A 17,009-nucleotide genomic window follows, 5' to 3' on the forward strand; every position below is an offset into this window, starting at 1 on the left:
ATTGATAACGATATCCAGGACTTGAACTCAGAGCCAGAACAAATAAACACAATAGAGGTCTCCATTTTAAACACATAAAATATGCATTAACCACTTTAAACACTCAAAATATTGATAGGCCATTATTGAAACCCATTTTAGGAATGAAGTAATATTCCTTTTTCCCTCTTTTTCTTTTTTCCCCTTCTTTTTTTTAAAAAAAAAAGAAAAGAAAAAAAAGAAAAAAAGAAGAACTTTTTTTTTCTAATTATTATTTAGGGGATGATTGACAAAGATGACTAAAATTTTTTGTTTAAATTGATTTAGAGTGCAAATAATGAGTTTATTCTTCTGCATATTTCTCTACAGTTTTGTACCCTGTAGATAGAGATACGGACTTTAGTTTCTATTAGTTATTTAGATTGAGTCATCTAGATTTAGAAAAAGGAACAAAAAGATTCATTATTATCTCTCAACAAGTCAAGGCCATGGAAGGAATCACAGTTACAGAGAAGTAGTTGACCAAAAAATAATTTTTTGAATGATATTGAAGTAAAAAAAAGGAATTATAATATGAGAAGGCAGAAACTGACAAGTAAGCAAATGAACATATGAAGGGAGATGAACATTTTAAGAACGAGAGAGCAAAGTGGACTAGAGTATGAGGAGAATGCTATAGAAGTTAAAGCTTCTAAAAGAAAAGAAAGATTGTAGAATTTGTCAAGAGGAAATAAAGATCATTAGTGTGATAATTTAACAAAATGTGAAAGTATAAAGATTGTAGAATTTTTCAAGAGGAAATAAAGATTATTAGTATGATAATTTAATAAAATGTGAAAGTACAAGTGGGCAAAAATTAAGGGTGCAGAAAATAATGGGAAACAGGTTTTACTAGAAGTACATTGATGCCTATTTATGCAATGCAGCAAAGTTAAGAACTTGCATATATGTACCTGACATGGTACACAAGCCTTGACTGAGCAAAGAATATTTGAAAAATTCAAAGAAAACATACTTAATAGTGTTTTTAATTTTTCATTCAGATGCAAATGTAATTTTTCATCTTCAGTTGTGCTGTAAAAATTGCAGATACTTCACTCAAATAATTGAAGAAAAATTAAATTAAAAATATAACTTTCATTAAATATAGCTACAAAATAAAAACGATATAAGTGAAAAAACACAAATATGTCATTGTCAAAGAGGACCTTAATTTATCAAGAAAACTCTTCTAGAGTGTATTTCTTTCTTTCTTTTTCTTTTTTTTTTTTTTTTTTTGAGACAGAGTTTTTGCTCTTGTTACCCAGGCTGGAGTGCAATGGCGCGATCTTGGCTCACTGCAACCTCCACCTCCTGGGTTCAGGCAATTCTCCTGCCTCAGCCTCCCGAGTAGCTGGGATTAAAGGCATGTGCCACCACACCCAGCTAATTTTTTTGTATTTTTCGTAGAGACGAGGTTTCACCTTGTTGACCAGGATGGTCTCGATCTCTTGACCTCATGATCCACCCGCCTTGGCCTCCCAAAGTGCTGGGATTACAGGCTTGAGCCACCGTCTAGAGTGTATTTCAATGAAACATGTCCATAATTTCCATATTATAGAATTGCTTCCGGCTTTATTTAAGTATAATTAACAAATACAAATTGCATACATTTTAGGAGTACAACCTGATAATTTGATATACATGTACATCCTGAAGTGATTACTGCAATGAAGCTGATTAATACATCCATCACTTCTCATAGTTTTTATGTGTGTGTGTATGTGTGTTGAGAACACTTAAGATCTACTATCTTAGCAAATTTTAAATATACAATAAAGCATTTTTATTATAATCACCATGCTTATGGTGTAGCTTAGATCACGATTAGTTATTCATTTTATAACAGAAAGTTTATGTTTTTGGCTAGAATTTACCCATTCCCTCCAACCCTTAGTTCCAACCAGCATGCTACTCTCTGCTTCTGTCAATGCCACTTTTTCTATACTTCAAGTATAAGGGAAATCATGAGGTATAAGTCCTTCTGTGTCTGGCTTATTTCAATTAACATAAGGTCCTATTGATCTTCATTCACAGATGAATACAGTAATGTTGATTATCACCTGTCTCAAATCTAGCTGTAGAAGGGAGAATCTCATAAGCCTTAATACTTCTACTTTTACTAAGACATTTTACAATTAATATTTTTAAAAAGAAAAAAATCAAGCAAAAACAGATTTTATCACATGAGTTTTGTTAAATGGAACTTGCTTCAATCGATATCGCTTGTTTTATAAAAGGGAACCCATTATGTAAATATCATATTTACTGATGTTTAGAGTGCAACATGTATTTAAAAACTGAGAGTTAATAGGCTGTGAGCAAGAAAAATAAATTTAATTTAACATTCACTTCATAGGCTGACATTCAGGCAATGTTTAGGAATGATTTAAATGAAAAAAGTCATTATTTTATATTTTTATATATTATAAAAATGTTACATTTAAATGATTACTGTCAACATATTTAAAGGTAATTATATTTTACAAATTACATGTAAGTATATTTTATTTCTCTGAAGGGATAATAAAGTAAAACATATATGTATATTTTAAAGAAACTGAGAAAGATTTTAACTAATAGTTGGAAAAATGAATATTCATATTGAGAGACAACATCTGTAATTACAATTTATTTTTTTATAGTTTATTATCTTTAAGCAATGTTTTCAATATTACCCATTATTAAATGAAAAAATATAGTCTCAGTGGGAAAAAATACAAATTAATTGCAGTGTCTTTTATTGTTTTTGTTTTTGATTGATTTTGCATATTTACAGTGTATTTTATATGGATTTATTTTGAAAATTTAATGTAGCAGGACAATAGTAGAATCAAAAACTTTCACGATAAATTATATTAACTTTTAAAAGAATAGGAACAAAGACAAATGTTTTTATGAGTGTGCTTAAGAATATTTGTTATATCTATTAGACAGATATAACTCACAAGGTTTCCTTTTCTGCTCACTCAAGCCATCTTTGAATCTGTTGGGAATCTGCTCTGCCTTTCACAAAAGCCCAGTAAATAAAGCAATAAAACTTTCTATACCCTATTGGTGCATTTGTGGCAATATCGACCTGAACATCCAAACCAAATTTTGGTTTGAGGCATCCATCTCATAGTTATCACTATGAGGTTCCTTATGGCAGTTTTATGTGTCTTTTGAACACCTGTTGGCTGCTACGTAAGAATGGGCCTTGGGTCTGGAACACTTTTTTACTAAGAGATAAGGAATCCACATGGCAGGTACCAGGTTTATTGCCTTTTGTGGAAGTACCCTTCTGTTTCAGATTCTGTGAGTGTTCCTTTTTCTGTTTAAGCATCTTCATCAATGGCTTTCAGGTGCTCCCTCAATCCTGGTCACAGTCCTTTCCAAGAAATACCCACTAGCCATCGGGAACCAGCTCACACCACTGAAGCTGATATTGCTCTGCCCGCTCTCTAAGGAAAGCATTGGTCCACCAGGTGCTGGACTGTGTTGTGTTTCTCTTGGTGACTCCAAGACCAAGCAGACTTGTTTGGAGTTTTTCATCTGTAATTAAAAACAATGTCTGGTGTTCTGCTGGAAAATAATTGGTTATCAAAATATAAACTTATAATAATATTTACTTATTCACTCAGTTTTACAAGATTCTGATTATTAAAAAACTCAAAAGAGAAATGTAGAACTCTGAATGCAACTCAGTTTAGTTTATTATTATGGTCCCATGAGTATGATGACTGGAACAGTTTATTTTTTGAAGCTGATAAAACTTTCTGCTGAAACTATGTAAGGCAACATACATGTTTAAAAACCAACCACCTCAAGTATTCATTTTCTTCATGTCATTTTTATAACTTTAGGAATAATACATTTGGGAATACAGTCTAGTACCACCTGCTCTAATGTAAATTTTGAAAGTTGACAAAATATATTTAGGAGTGACATAATGTATGAAATAAAAGTTGAAATTCAAAATGCATAAAATGAATTTTAGAATAAATGGAATCCTTAATAAAAATCTACAGATTCTAACTCTTGGAGCATTTAAACTTAGTATATTCATCAACATACATTTAATGCTTATGTATTTCAGAATACAGGAAGAAGAAAATTCTTTTAGGATCTCTCTGAGGAGAAATGCTTAGTTCTTGTGAGCAGCTGCCCTTATAGTGTAGCTTTCACTCTGGTAAACTGAATTCATTTTTGTTTTTCTCTAAATGCAAGTGCCTTGTCTGGTCCAAAGCAGAATTTCAGAACAAGAAACAAGACCTAAAATGGAACAATAAGAGGCCAGTGAAGCTAAGGAGAACCAACAGCAATTATCCTTGGAGTTGTTATCACTGTTTAAATGAGAATAATTGTTTGACCACTTAGAGTGTCATCAGGGAATCTCTCTACTCAGGGCAAGTTAGTTAAGTTATAATTCCTAGCATTTTATTGTCTGGAGCTATCTGACTCTGGGTAGGAGATACTGCAGTTCACATCTGTCACACTGATACATCTGAATCCAGCCAATGCCAAGAAGCCAAGTCCAGAACTCAACTTAATTTGTGTGAATTCTCTAATAACATTATTAATTTAGATTATATACAGTTGCCATTTTACATATTAAAAGCAGTAAAAAATTAGCCTTTTAAGAAATTAAATAGTTAATATATTTCATTTTGATGAAATAAAAGTAAAATCTTTTAAGTGTCATTTCTTCAATGGTATTATTATATTTTTAACTTGCTGAGCAAGGTCTGTGTTACTAGAATACGTTTTGTATATTAGTAAAATATACAGTAAACAGTTCTATAAACAATAAATTTATTTTATAAATCAAAATTCTCTCAATTTATTAAATTTTTGTAATGTGCCTAGGGAAATTTAGGGGAGAATGGATGTTTTTATAGACATTTATTTTATTTGAATTATAAATATTCATAAGTATCCAAGAATGCTAAATAAAATTTTCTCAATTATGTTATTTAATATTTTTCTGATTGGAGCTATATATCAGAAAAATACTACTGGATTAAATGTACATAAAATCAAGTTTAGAGCAGTTATAAATATAACATGGTATCATAAGAAATAAGTGAACTCATATTTAGAAAATCTCAATATTTTATGGCAGGTTAAAAAATGTGACAAAATGCTGTCAAACTAACTTTAAAATTACAGAATAATTATGCAATTTGGGGCTTGGAGGCAGGCAGATACATATTTGAAGTAAAGTTTATCTTATAAATACCTTATGGTAGTCACAAAAACATTAGAAGGTACAAGTAATAATTTACGACTATTGAAACCTTTCAAAAGTGGCTAATTTTTGTATTTTTAATAGAGACAGGATTTAGCCATGTTGGGCAGGATGGTCTCAAATTTCTGACCTCAAGTTATCCACTGGCCTCAGCCTCCCAAAATGCTGGTATTACAGGCGTGAGTTACCATGCCTAGCCTCCTCGAATTCATTTTTTTTTTTTTTTTTTTTTTTTTTTATGGAACGCTTCACGAATTTGCGTGTCAGCCTTGCGCAGGGGCCATGCTAATCTTCTCTGTATCGTTCCAATTTTAGTATATGTGCTGCCGAAGCGAGCACTCGAATTCATTTTTAAGGAAATTCTTTAGGTGACAGAGGGATGGAGGCAGCAAACCACATTACCATGTATGTACACATGCAACAATCCTGCATGATTTGCACATGTACCCCAGAACCTAAAGTACAATAAAAAAATTTTATTTTCTTTCAGTTACTAAAAGGCTTTCATTTGTTCTCCTGTAAAAGGATATACGATAATGCATTAATCTTCACAAACAGAGAAGTCAGCAAACCTGATTTTCACCTCAAGAATGAAGTAACACTTGCAGTTGTTATGTGGAAAATATCTTTTAGAAGAAAAGAGTGATCGTCTTTTTTGCCATGTTTTAACTATTCTTTTAAATTTTTCCCAATTACTCATTGGGACCAATGGTTAGTGCTATTATCTACATCATAGATGAATTTGATTTCCTCTTTCTCTTGTTCTGTTTATTTGCGATGTCAACAAGAAAGATATCATAGTTTTAATCACCTACAGAATATACGAGAAACACTCAATGAGTCAATGTGTTTTAGGAATATATAAAATTGTCGCAAATTTAAAATGTTTCTTATTATTTGGTTAGCAAGAAGTTAGATGGTTCCTGCATTTTCTGTTTATGTACTCTAACGACTCACTAAGAATCATAGTTGACATATCTTGTAACTTAATTAATACCCTGTTGGAAGCATGTGGTGGCTGAACATTACAGCTATTTACAGTGTACTTCTGGGATACTTAATATTATTTCAGTTTCCTAAAAATGTCTTTAAGATCCACCTTGCTTATTGTCCTTATTACAATTCATTTAGATAATTTCCATTGATTTCTCAGGAAAATGCAAGCATTAGTCAAACTGATATTCTTGTGTATTTGTTGAAATAAGGAAAACTTTCTTGACTTGAATCTATCTGCTTCACACATACTAGTAAGTATTTAATCTGTCCAGTTTGATGATGTTTTCTTCTGGCTTTTCAATCCTCATACAAATTTTTTTTTTCCACTTATTTTTAGTCATCTCAATATGATTAAAGTAGTGAGATGTCAAGGCAGGTCTCAAATTTTTATCTTGTAAGTCTTCTAGCTATTTCCTCTGAACATTTTTCAACAACTAAACTACTTATAAAAGGAAAATTTAAAAAATTGATAAAACCATATAAGACTAAAAAATATTTGCTAATTTCACTAATATTTACTCTCTGGGTAGAATATAGGCAAAAATATAGACTACTGGTTTTAAATTAAAAATGATAAAGTTAGTTGACACAATTTAAGTCTCTCAAAAACAGTTATATCATATTTAAATAAATGTGTTCATATATAATATAAAATATATTTAAAAGTGTGTGTATATTTGTATATATCAGTGAGAGAGCCTCATCTTATTTGATAATAATCCATTCCTTGATTTAAAAAGTAGATAAGCCTAATGTATATTTAAAATTATCTTAAATAAAGCCCTAGGAAAATGCTAGTAATACAGAGTAGCAATATTTTAATCACTAATAAAATAATTGATAAAAAGATATCTTTAATAAAATTAATGAAGGTTAATAGACTATGAAGCAAACCCAAAACAAGTGAAGGACTCCATAAAAATAAGAAATAATAAGATTTGTTCATTGAACAATCATCAATATTAACTGAGTGCTTACTAGATTTTATAATTATGTTTTATTGACACAGTATTGGACGACATACTACTCTAAAATCAGACATACTTTCCCTGTGGGAGCATGTATGATAAATAGAGATACAACTTGAAATATGGTAAAATAAAACACAAAAATGAAAGATATACTTAAAATAGTAAGGTGATAACTCAATAAAAAATCTATATTCATCAAATAATATATTTAAGAGCTTTTGGAGGTCAATATTTATTCTACTTAAACTCTTACACATTGGAAAAATAATCAAACTATCGATACTCAATGCTTACAACATTTAATTGTATGGGCTATTGTTACAAAAGTGTTAAGTGAAAATGTCAGAAAATCAAATCCCTTGTAACAAATATGTCAATTTTTGTAAATTAAAGAAATATAAAAATAAAGTAAAAATTTTGCTACCTATGATTGCAATTTGATAGATATTTACAAGTAGTGTCTGTAAATACTTTTATTTTGAAATTTCTAAAATAAATATATTTTAAAAATTAGCCAAATAGATAAGTAATATGTAAATGCTTTGTTTTTCGTATAAGAATCTATGTGAACAAAACATTGAAACTATGATTATATTGTAACCTCCTTAAACAAAGCTATAAGCTCTCTTTATTTGTTTTATATCATTGATCCCAGAAAGTGTTGTAATTGTGTGTGTGGATTGGGGGAGGTCTGTCAGTACTATCTCACACTGCCATAAAGATACTACCTGACACTGGGTAATTCATAAAGGAAAGAGGTTTAATTACACACAGTCCAACATGGCTGGGGAGGCCTCAGGAAACTTTCAATCATGGTGGAGGGGACAGAGCATGCCCCTTCTTTACAAGGTAGCAGGAGACGGGGTAAAAATTTCACATTTTTAAACCATCAGATCACTTGAGAACTCACTCACTATCATCAAAACAGTATGGCAAAAACAGCTTCTATGATCCAGTCACCCCCTACAAGGTCCCTCCCTTGACATGTGGGGATTGCAATTTGAAAGATTTGACTGGGGCACAGAGAAAAACCAACCACAAACAGAAAGGTGTACAGAACATTTTTACATATAATATATTATAAGTTTTTTTGTGTATATATGTATATTTTATTTATTAATTCATATACTCTATATTTTAGTGGTCCATTAAAGTGCTTTCTTTTTTTTTAGCTACTTGGTTTTTATATTTCAAATGGTCTGAGGAATGAGTTACTGTATAATTGAAAGAAGGTTTGAAAATGTTTGTTGGAAACAACTTTTTCAATTATCAAAAGTAGCTTCTGATCTCACACAAACCAAAACACATATTTTTATATTTAACCAGGTAACTCTTTAAACCTAGACCTAACAGATGTGTAGCAGAAAGAAAAATTAAATGTTTTATGTACACAAAACATACATTATGTATTCATCATTTATCTGTGTTGTATCTGTGTATATATTGAGTACTGTGTGTCTATTGTGTGTCTATCTCTGTACTTTCATCTGTTTATCATCTATAACAACTTTAATATCAGATGTGTAAACAAGTTGTTTAAAGAGTTTGTGTTTATATTTTACATGTAACTACATTTCTCTACATAGCCAATAGAAGATCTCCTATATAATATATTGTTTCTATAAAAGTGCAGCATGCTTTGATCAACTTTCAAAATGTTTATATTGCTAAATGAATATCTATTCACGGAGTTTCTAAGATGGGAATTCTTCATTTTTTACATGAGGTATGCAGATAAGAAAATTCTATCTGCATAGAAAGCAAGTGACAATATCTCAATGTACTTTTTGATTTTTCTCCCTAAGCATTACTCATTGACCTTCCATGCACCCTCCATCCTGAGTACTCACCCCTGCAATCCTCTTAGTGGAGCTAGGAAATACTGCTGTGGGTTCTCTAAGGCAGCATTCAGTAAGCCTTTTAAAAGAGAAATCAAACTCTCAACTATGTATGTATGTATGCATCTATCTATCTATCTTTTATATCTATCCATCTATAAAACTGTACTTGTTATATAAATAGCACATTTACTGAAATGCCTGCAAGTGCATGTAGATATGTATATATATTTTAAAATAACTATTTTAAGATAATATCTTGTTATCATATTTAGATTTTTAATAGACGTTTAATAGCTGATATGTCCTGAACTATATTGATAAATTATTTATGATCCCAGTTTATTAGATTTTGTATTCAAAGTCATTTTGACAATATTATTCTGGTATCTTTATATAAGAAGAATGACTTAAAAATAACTAAACTGATATTAATAAAATGCCATTGCATATATTCTTAGAAGATTTAATATTGTACTTCTTGCCTTAACATTTTTGCAAGAAAAAGATAAAAGAACAAGAACCTGTATTAGGGTGTAAGCTCTGATATTGGCTAAACTTTGTATTGCTGTTTATCCATCTATAAAATAGGAACAATTATATGTTTTATTTGCAGCACTAGAATGTTAATGAAGTTTAGTGAATCAATATGTAAGTCAAGTATTCTGGGGAAACAATTTGGTTGTAAAGAATCACTGCAGAATAGAATGCATAGATATATGATGTAGAACAGGCCTTATTGAGAATACTTTTGTGTTTCAGTGAACTTGTGAATTGCCCTATTAGGTACTAGATTTTAACTATTTCCAGTTTATTGACACTAAATAAAAAGTGAACAAGGGACATTTGTAATTGTCTGTTTGTATCTTGCAATTGCAACTAAATAGGCATAGCAAATGCATTACAGTAAACTGTATTTCTATGTTTTAGCCCATCATCTATGTAATGATATAGGATAGAGGGAGTAAATGGGCCATTAGTGATGAATTTGATTTATTTTATTCCACACAAATGGAGTTCAAATAGCTGAAGCTACCCTCCCTCCCATACCCCAACCCACAGTAAGCCTGAATCAACTGTTTTCAAAATATGATGTAGGAATTACTCTTCATATGTTTTATGGGAATATGACAATGTGTAATAGATGAAAGCAACTATTCCTTATAAACACTATTGTTTTCTCCTTTAATGGGGAAGGATTTTTTGAAGCATTTTGATATCTTTATTCTCCTCCTGTAAATGGAATTAGTCTTAAAGCATTTTGATATCTTTATTCTTCTCCTGCAAATGTAATTGGTCCCTGAAAAACTGTATTGGAATTGTTTTAGGGTTTTGGTTACTTTAAAAAAATATATGATTTATTTGCTGATCAGACAACAATAATTTGTAATTATTTTCTTAAAATGAGAAAGTCAAATGAATAAGAGAATGTCTAATATTCCTGGCCAAGTGCAGTGGCTCACACCTGTAATCCCAGCAAATTGAGAGGCTGAGGTAGGACAATTACATGAGCCCCAGAGTTCGAGACCAGCTTGGGCAACGTAGTGAAACCCCCATCTCTACAAAAAAAAAAAAAAAATAGCCAGCTAAGATGATGGTTGCACCCATAATCCTAGCTCCTCCAGAAGTTAAGGCAGGAGAATCACTTGAGCCCAGAAACCCAAAACTTCCACACTGAAGTTAGCTGTGATACTCTCCAGCCTGGGCAACAGAGCAAGACCCTGTTCCCCCCCACCAAAAGAAAAGAAAAGAAAAGAAAAGAAAAGAAAAGAAAAGAAAATACCTAATTATTATTATTTTTTAATCATATAAGTTCTGGGTACTAGTGTCATTACATATTTAAACTTGGGTCATGGGGGATTGTTGTACAGATTATTTCATCAGCCAGGTATTAATCCTAGTACTTATCAGTTGTTTCTTCATGATCCTTTTTACTACCCTCCAGCCTCCCATAGGCCCCAGTGTGTGTTGTTCCCCTCTATGTGTCCATGTGTTGTCATCATTTAGATCCAACTTATAAGTGAGACTATGCAGTGTTTGGTTTGCTGTTCCTTTGTTATTTTTTCTAAGGACATTGACTTCTTTTAATGTGGTTAGAGTAATCAATTTTCTATAAAAAGGTGACTAGGCTTCTCTCCTGTGCTACTTTAATATTTTTTTAATTAATGAGTAGTCCATACGCAGATTTTTCAGAATATGCTTTTTGCAGGTCCCTTATTGTCACATACGTAACAAATAGATATTTAGAGAAGTAAGATATTTCATCTTACCTTGAAAGATATTCCTTAAGAAATGTCAACCTTATTCCCCAGTTTGTGCTGGAGGATCATGCCTTAGTAGGCATAAAACTGAGAGTTCAAATCGGACTTCTCCTGCCAGAATTCTTTCCTGGAGCTGGATTTGTGTTTTATACCAGGGGTTGGTGTATGATAGTCCTTTTGCTGAGAGAAGGATAAAATATGTGACCAAAAGCTTTGCCACGTCTGAGTACACCTAGATAATATGCACAGTATCCATCCTTTCCCAAGGAAACAAGCACTGGCAGCTGATAAGATCTGTTCCTCTGCTTTATTCCTGATAAACAGAGAAAACAATCCTAACATCTCTGTATGAACTAACAAGTTTTCTCTCTGCTTTTCACACCCCATTGCCTGACTTAATGGTCATAACCTGAAAATACTGTCAGTTTTTGTAATTCTACACGATTTATCTTTAGAAGTTGACATTTTATGTAAATATATCTATTTATGTTACAAATATATATTTCAACAAAATATTTTCTGATTTAAAAAATGTATATTATATCACTTAAATTGCACACACCATCACCCATAGTTCAAATATGCATAATTAAGGGGAAAGTCCTGATGGCTGTTATGATCTATACTGGCTAAATTCCAGGAATTTGGCATAGCAAAAATAGTTGTATGATCCAGGCTGATAGAGATGTAATGCTTGTATGCAGATGCATTTGTTACTTGAAAATGTGTTAATTAGATGGAAGAACCACGAGTAAATCAGGATTCTAGATTGTGGCAGAATCACAAGTAACTTAAAACTCTAGATTGCAATCATTTAAGTAGGGGTCAGTGATGGGTCTAAATATTTGATTTTTCTATTATTTCCTGTTAGTAATTCAGCTGGAATTAATATTATGCAAAAATTCTTTTCATGTAGAGATGTAATTTAGTTTATATTGAATATCGTCTCAAGCATTTTATTCCCAAGTAACCTACAGATTATGGTTATCTTGTGGAACTGATTTCCAGGTAACATATTGTATAGAAATAACTGTCCTCACCAGTAGAAAGCTGGAACTATCTTATTATAATTTATTAATCTCCATATACGAAATAAGCAGTATCACATAAACCATAGCAGAAAAAAGGTTTAACCATTCAATGATAATTTCTAGATGCTATAGTTAAGCTTTTTTTAAACCATTCTTGCTTAATTTGGCTATGTTGAACATACTGTTTTTTTAAAGTCATTCTTGTAATAATGTATATCCAGTAAAGTTTATGTCTTTTGATATCCTGTGAATTTTGGAAAACACTTAAAGTCATGCAACTGTCGTCACAATCAAAATACAGATCAATTTGACTTCCTCTTTTCCTAATTGAATACTTTTTATTTATGTTCTTACCTGATTGCTCTGGCCAGAATGTTCAAGGAGAACTACAAACCACTGCTCAGGAAAATAAAAGAGAACACAAACAGATGAAAAAACATTCCATGCTCATGGTTAGGAAGAATCAGTATTGTGAAAATGGCCACACTGCCCAAAGTAATGTATAGATTCAGTGTTATTTCCATCAAGCTACCATTGACCTTTTTCATGAAACTTGAAAAAAACACCTTAAACTTCATATAGAACCAAAAATAAGAGTCTGCATAGCCTAGACAATGCCAAGCAATCAAGCAAACAAACAAACAAAGCTGGAGGCATCATGCTACCTGACTTCAAGCTATATTACAAGGCAACAGGAATCAAAACAGCATGGTACTGGTATCAAAACAGCGATATAGACCAGTGGAACAGAACAGAGGCCTCAGAAGTAATGCCACACATCTATAACTATCTTTGGCAAACTTGACAAAAACAAGCAATGGGGAAAGGAATCCCTGTTTAATAAATGGTGTTGGGAAAGCTGGCTAGCCATGTGCAGAAAGCTGAAACTGAATCCCTTCCTTATGCCTTATACAAAAATTAACTCCAAAGGGATTACAGATTTAAACGTAAGACCTAAACCCCTAAAAACCTTACAAGAAAATCTAGACAATACCTGTCAGGGCATAGGCATAGGCAAGGACTTCATGACTAAAACACCAAAAGCAATGGCAACAAAAGCCAAAATAGACAAATGGGATCTAATGAAATTTCAGATCTTCTGCAGAGCAAAAGAAACAATCATTAGTGTGAACTAGCAACCACAAGAATGGTCAAAAATTTTTTGCAATCTACTCATCTGACAAAGGACTGATACTTCTACAAAGAAATTAAACAAATTTACAAGATAAAAACAAGCAACCCCATCAAAAAGAGGGTGAAGGACACGACACTTTTCAAAAGAAGACATTTATGCAGCCAACAAACATATGAAAAAAAATCTCATCATCACTGGTCACTAGAGAAATGCAAATCAGTGGTCAACAACTATTGGATGGTCTCTCTCTCTCTCTCTCTCTCTCTCTGTTCTCTCTTCTTAAAGGCATTTTTCTCTCTCTGTATTTCAGTTTGTGTATTTTCTATTGACCTATTTTTATGTTCATGGATTATTTCCTTGGCTCAATGTTGTTCAGACATCAGCTTGTCAAAGACATTGCTTTCATTCTTTAATTTTATTTCATTTTTATCATTTATATTTTATTATTTCATATATTATCAATCTCTGCTGAAATTAACTCTTAAAGCTTGTATATTGTTAACCATTTTCATTAGACATTTTGACATAATTTTACTTTATTTTGAATTCCCTTGGTGGTACCTCCAACATATCTGTCATTTCTGAGTCTAATTGTAATAACCTTGTCTTTTTGAACTATTTGCTTCTTATGTTTTGACTTACCTGGTTGTATGTCTGTTTTTAAATCTGGTGTCCCATAATCTTTATGATGTTGCTTTTCTGGCTGGAAAACTCTCTGTCCTGTGGCACCTTTGCCTGAGTTTTCCTTGGGCCCACTGGGCTCATTCCGCCCACTTGGCCCAGCAGGTTGCACTCCACTCTCACTACTGGCCTGGATCCCAAGTCTTTCAAGGGTTAGTCAGGCATGGATCAGTAATGGGTGTGTGAGTAAGCAAGCATGGGGTCCAGCCATAGGTATGCGGGCTGCAGTGGGGCAGGCAGCTCCAGACATGGGCACAGGTGTTGGCTCCCTACAAGGCTGTGGCTGGACAAGGCATACAGCAAGCAGCTTCCATTACAGACACCAGAGAATGTGGCAGCACCTGGAATATGGGGATGCCAAGAACCACAGAGCCCTAATGAGGGTGTTCATGGCCCTGGCTCTGGGAGGACCTGGGTTTCGGATCCCCAAAGGGTCACAGCTCTTCTCTCCTTCTTGTCACCTGCAATGTGGCTAGCCGGGGGGCATGTTTCAGCCCTGTTTGTGTTACTGCTGTTTCAGTCCCACCATTCAGTGGAACCCAAGTTCTAGTCCCACATCCAGGAAAAATGGGGTATGAAGACAACTGGAGAGTGAGCAAGGCAGAGAGGTACTTCACACAGCAAAAGAACAGCTCTCAGGAGACCTGAAGAGAGTAGCTCCTTCCTACAGTGGGTAGTCCTGACATCAGATTGAGTCTGCAGAGCCTGGTGTGTGTGTGTGTGTGTGTGTGTGTGTGTGTGTGTGTGTGTTTGTGCGCGCACGTGCACACGCGCTCAGAAAGGAAGAAGTAGATGCTGTTTGGTTCATGGAAAGCCATGAGAGGGCCTGGAAAAAGCCCAGTGTAATTGGCTGAACTGTCATTAATGAAGTCCTCACTCCGAGGTTCAGGCTTCACTTAGAATTGACAGCCCAGCCCCCATGCTTTAGCCTGTTCTTAGCTCGAAGGTGGGGTTTAACTTGGGACCCATTCCTTTCTGCCCAGGAGCCAGTCTCCTACCAACATCAACATGCCATCCACAGCACCCAGGCTGTTCATGCCAAGGGGTTTCTGCAGGCTTATGTCTAGCCACTCTCACCCCTCCCCTTACTCTCCCTCCCATGTTCCTCAGTGCCCAAAGTCCAGAGGGGGCTGAAACAACAGGATGCTGGCATGTCCACGCCATCCTGAGCACATGCACACCTTTTCAGGTTGCAACAGCACCAGGGCTTGGCCTCAGCTTTGCTACAAAATCAGAGTGGGTGCCAGAAGCAAGGAGGAACAGGAGAAGACACTTGTGAGTCTACAAGTCAGGAGGGCTTCCTGGGCACATGAAAGTACAGAGACACCTGGGTCTGGATCCGCAGGTGGGTGGCTGCATCTGTGGCAAGGAATCTGGGGCTCCTGCCATGTCAACTTGTTAGGGGGCAAGTCTCCCACCTGTCCGCAGCTCCCACTGGCACCCTGGAGAGGACAATACTGACTGTGCCTCCCCTGCTGCAGTGGGAGTCTTTGCAGTGGCCACCCAGACAGGCCACCACTGCCATCACTGACAGGTTGTACAGGATTATTTAATACTGAGTTCAAAAACAAACAACAACAAACAAACATGTTTGGAGGCTAGTACATCTTTTGTTCTACTTGGCACTTAGCGTAAAATATGTGCTAGTCTACTCAGGAGTAGGGTTGTATTTGGAGAACTTTATTGTTATAATTATAGGTTTGCATTTGTTATTGCTGAGAATCAGAGACTTTCAAATATTCTAAGTGTCTTACTTTTGTCTCCTTGACTGGCTTTGGGAATTCCTTTTGTGTTTTTTCTCAAAAGGTACCTGCCTCTTCTAGTTCTCTTAGCTGTATCACACAGTTATATTTAATCAACACTTCTTAGTGTGGCACTATAGAATGCACTAGTTGGGGATGAGGTTTTATATTCTTTTCTGTAATTAAGTTTTATTCATACTTTATGAACCCTATCTTAAAAATGTGGCCTTCAGAGGTGCCACTAACCCACCAACAAGTAATGTTATGACAAGCACTTATTCTAGCTTTCCCCCATGGAAGGAGCTTCACTGTCTTTCTTCTTTTTCCTTCTCCAGCTGCAGTGGATTTCCCACTATATGTTCAGGTTGTGGATTTTATATCTTTGCTCCTACTAATTAAAGCTTTTATAACATATGTAAGGTAGAGGAGATAAGTCTTGGCAGAATTTCGGTGACATTGTTTCCCATTCCCATGCTGCCATGCTGCAATGAAATTTGATTATTGACCTCTGGGCTACCATTTTAAGGACCTTTTCCCCACATACTGTAGATAGATAGATAGATAGATAGATAGATAGATAGATAGATAGATAGATGATAGATATTTCTGTACTGAAGCTAGTAAAGATGAGTTGGGACAAATCTTGACGGTGGCTGCCATCCCCATCCCCCTATCAGCAGCAGAGAGTGGGATATGCCTTCATTGGGTTCTTTACATGATAAACTTATAAAAAATGTGTATTTCCAGAGGAACAGACAGTAAGTGTGTGGGTAATTCTCTATGTCTGTGATCCTTAGGGACTTTACACAGTATGCCAGCCCATATTCAGTCCTCAACACTCTTAAATTTCCCTAGTTTTATTTTTCTTTCTGCTTACATGATGTTGAGCAGCATCATCCCCAAGTAGATATATGTTCAGATTCCATTTCCCCCTGAAAATATATGTCACTATAAAATTTTGGTTTGATAGTTTGTCTTGTGACCTCAATTTTGTGAAGTGTTCATGAGAAGTTATTTTACGGTTATTCAATTTATTTTTTTCTATTTTCTGGATTAGAATGAAACTTTACAGAGCACTCTGAATTATATTTGATGATTTTAAAATT

The 17,009-nt window shown here is 34.0% G+C and overlaps 1 non-coding gene across 1 annotated transcript; it reads right to left on the reverse strand.

Moving 5' to 3' along the window:
* Window positions 1–5,480: 5,480 nt before the first annotated feature.
* LOC118153243 (U6 spliceosomal RNA) lies at window positions 5,481–5,587 on the reverse strand. Its single transcript, XR_004742500.1, has one exon. It is a non-coding gene; the product is annotated as a U6 spliceosomal RNA (small nuclear RNA).
* Between the last annotated feature and the right edge of the window lie 11,422 nt (window positions 5,588–17,009).

This window comes from Callithrix jacchus, chromosome 4 (assembly GCF_049354715.1).
Source record: "Callithrix jacchus isolate 240 chromosome 4, calJac240_pri, whole genome shotgun sequence".
Taxonomy (NCBI): domain Eukaryota; kingdom Metazoa; phylum Chordata; class Mammalia; order Primates; family Cebidae; genus Callithrix; species Callithrix jacchus.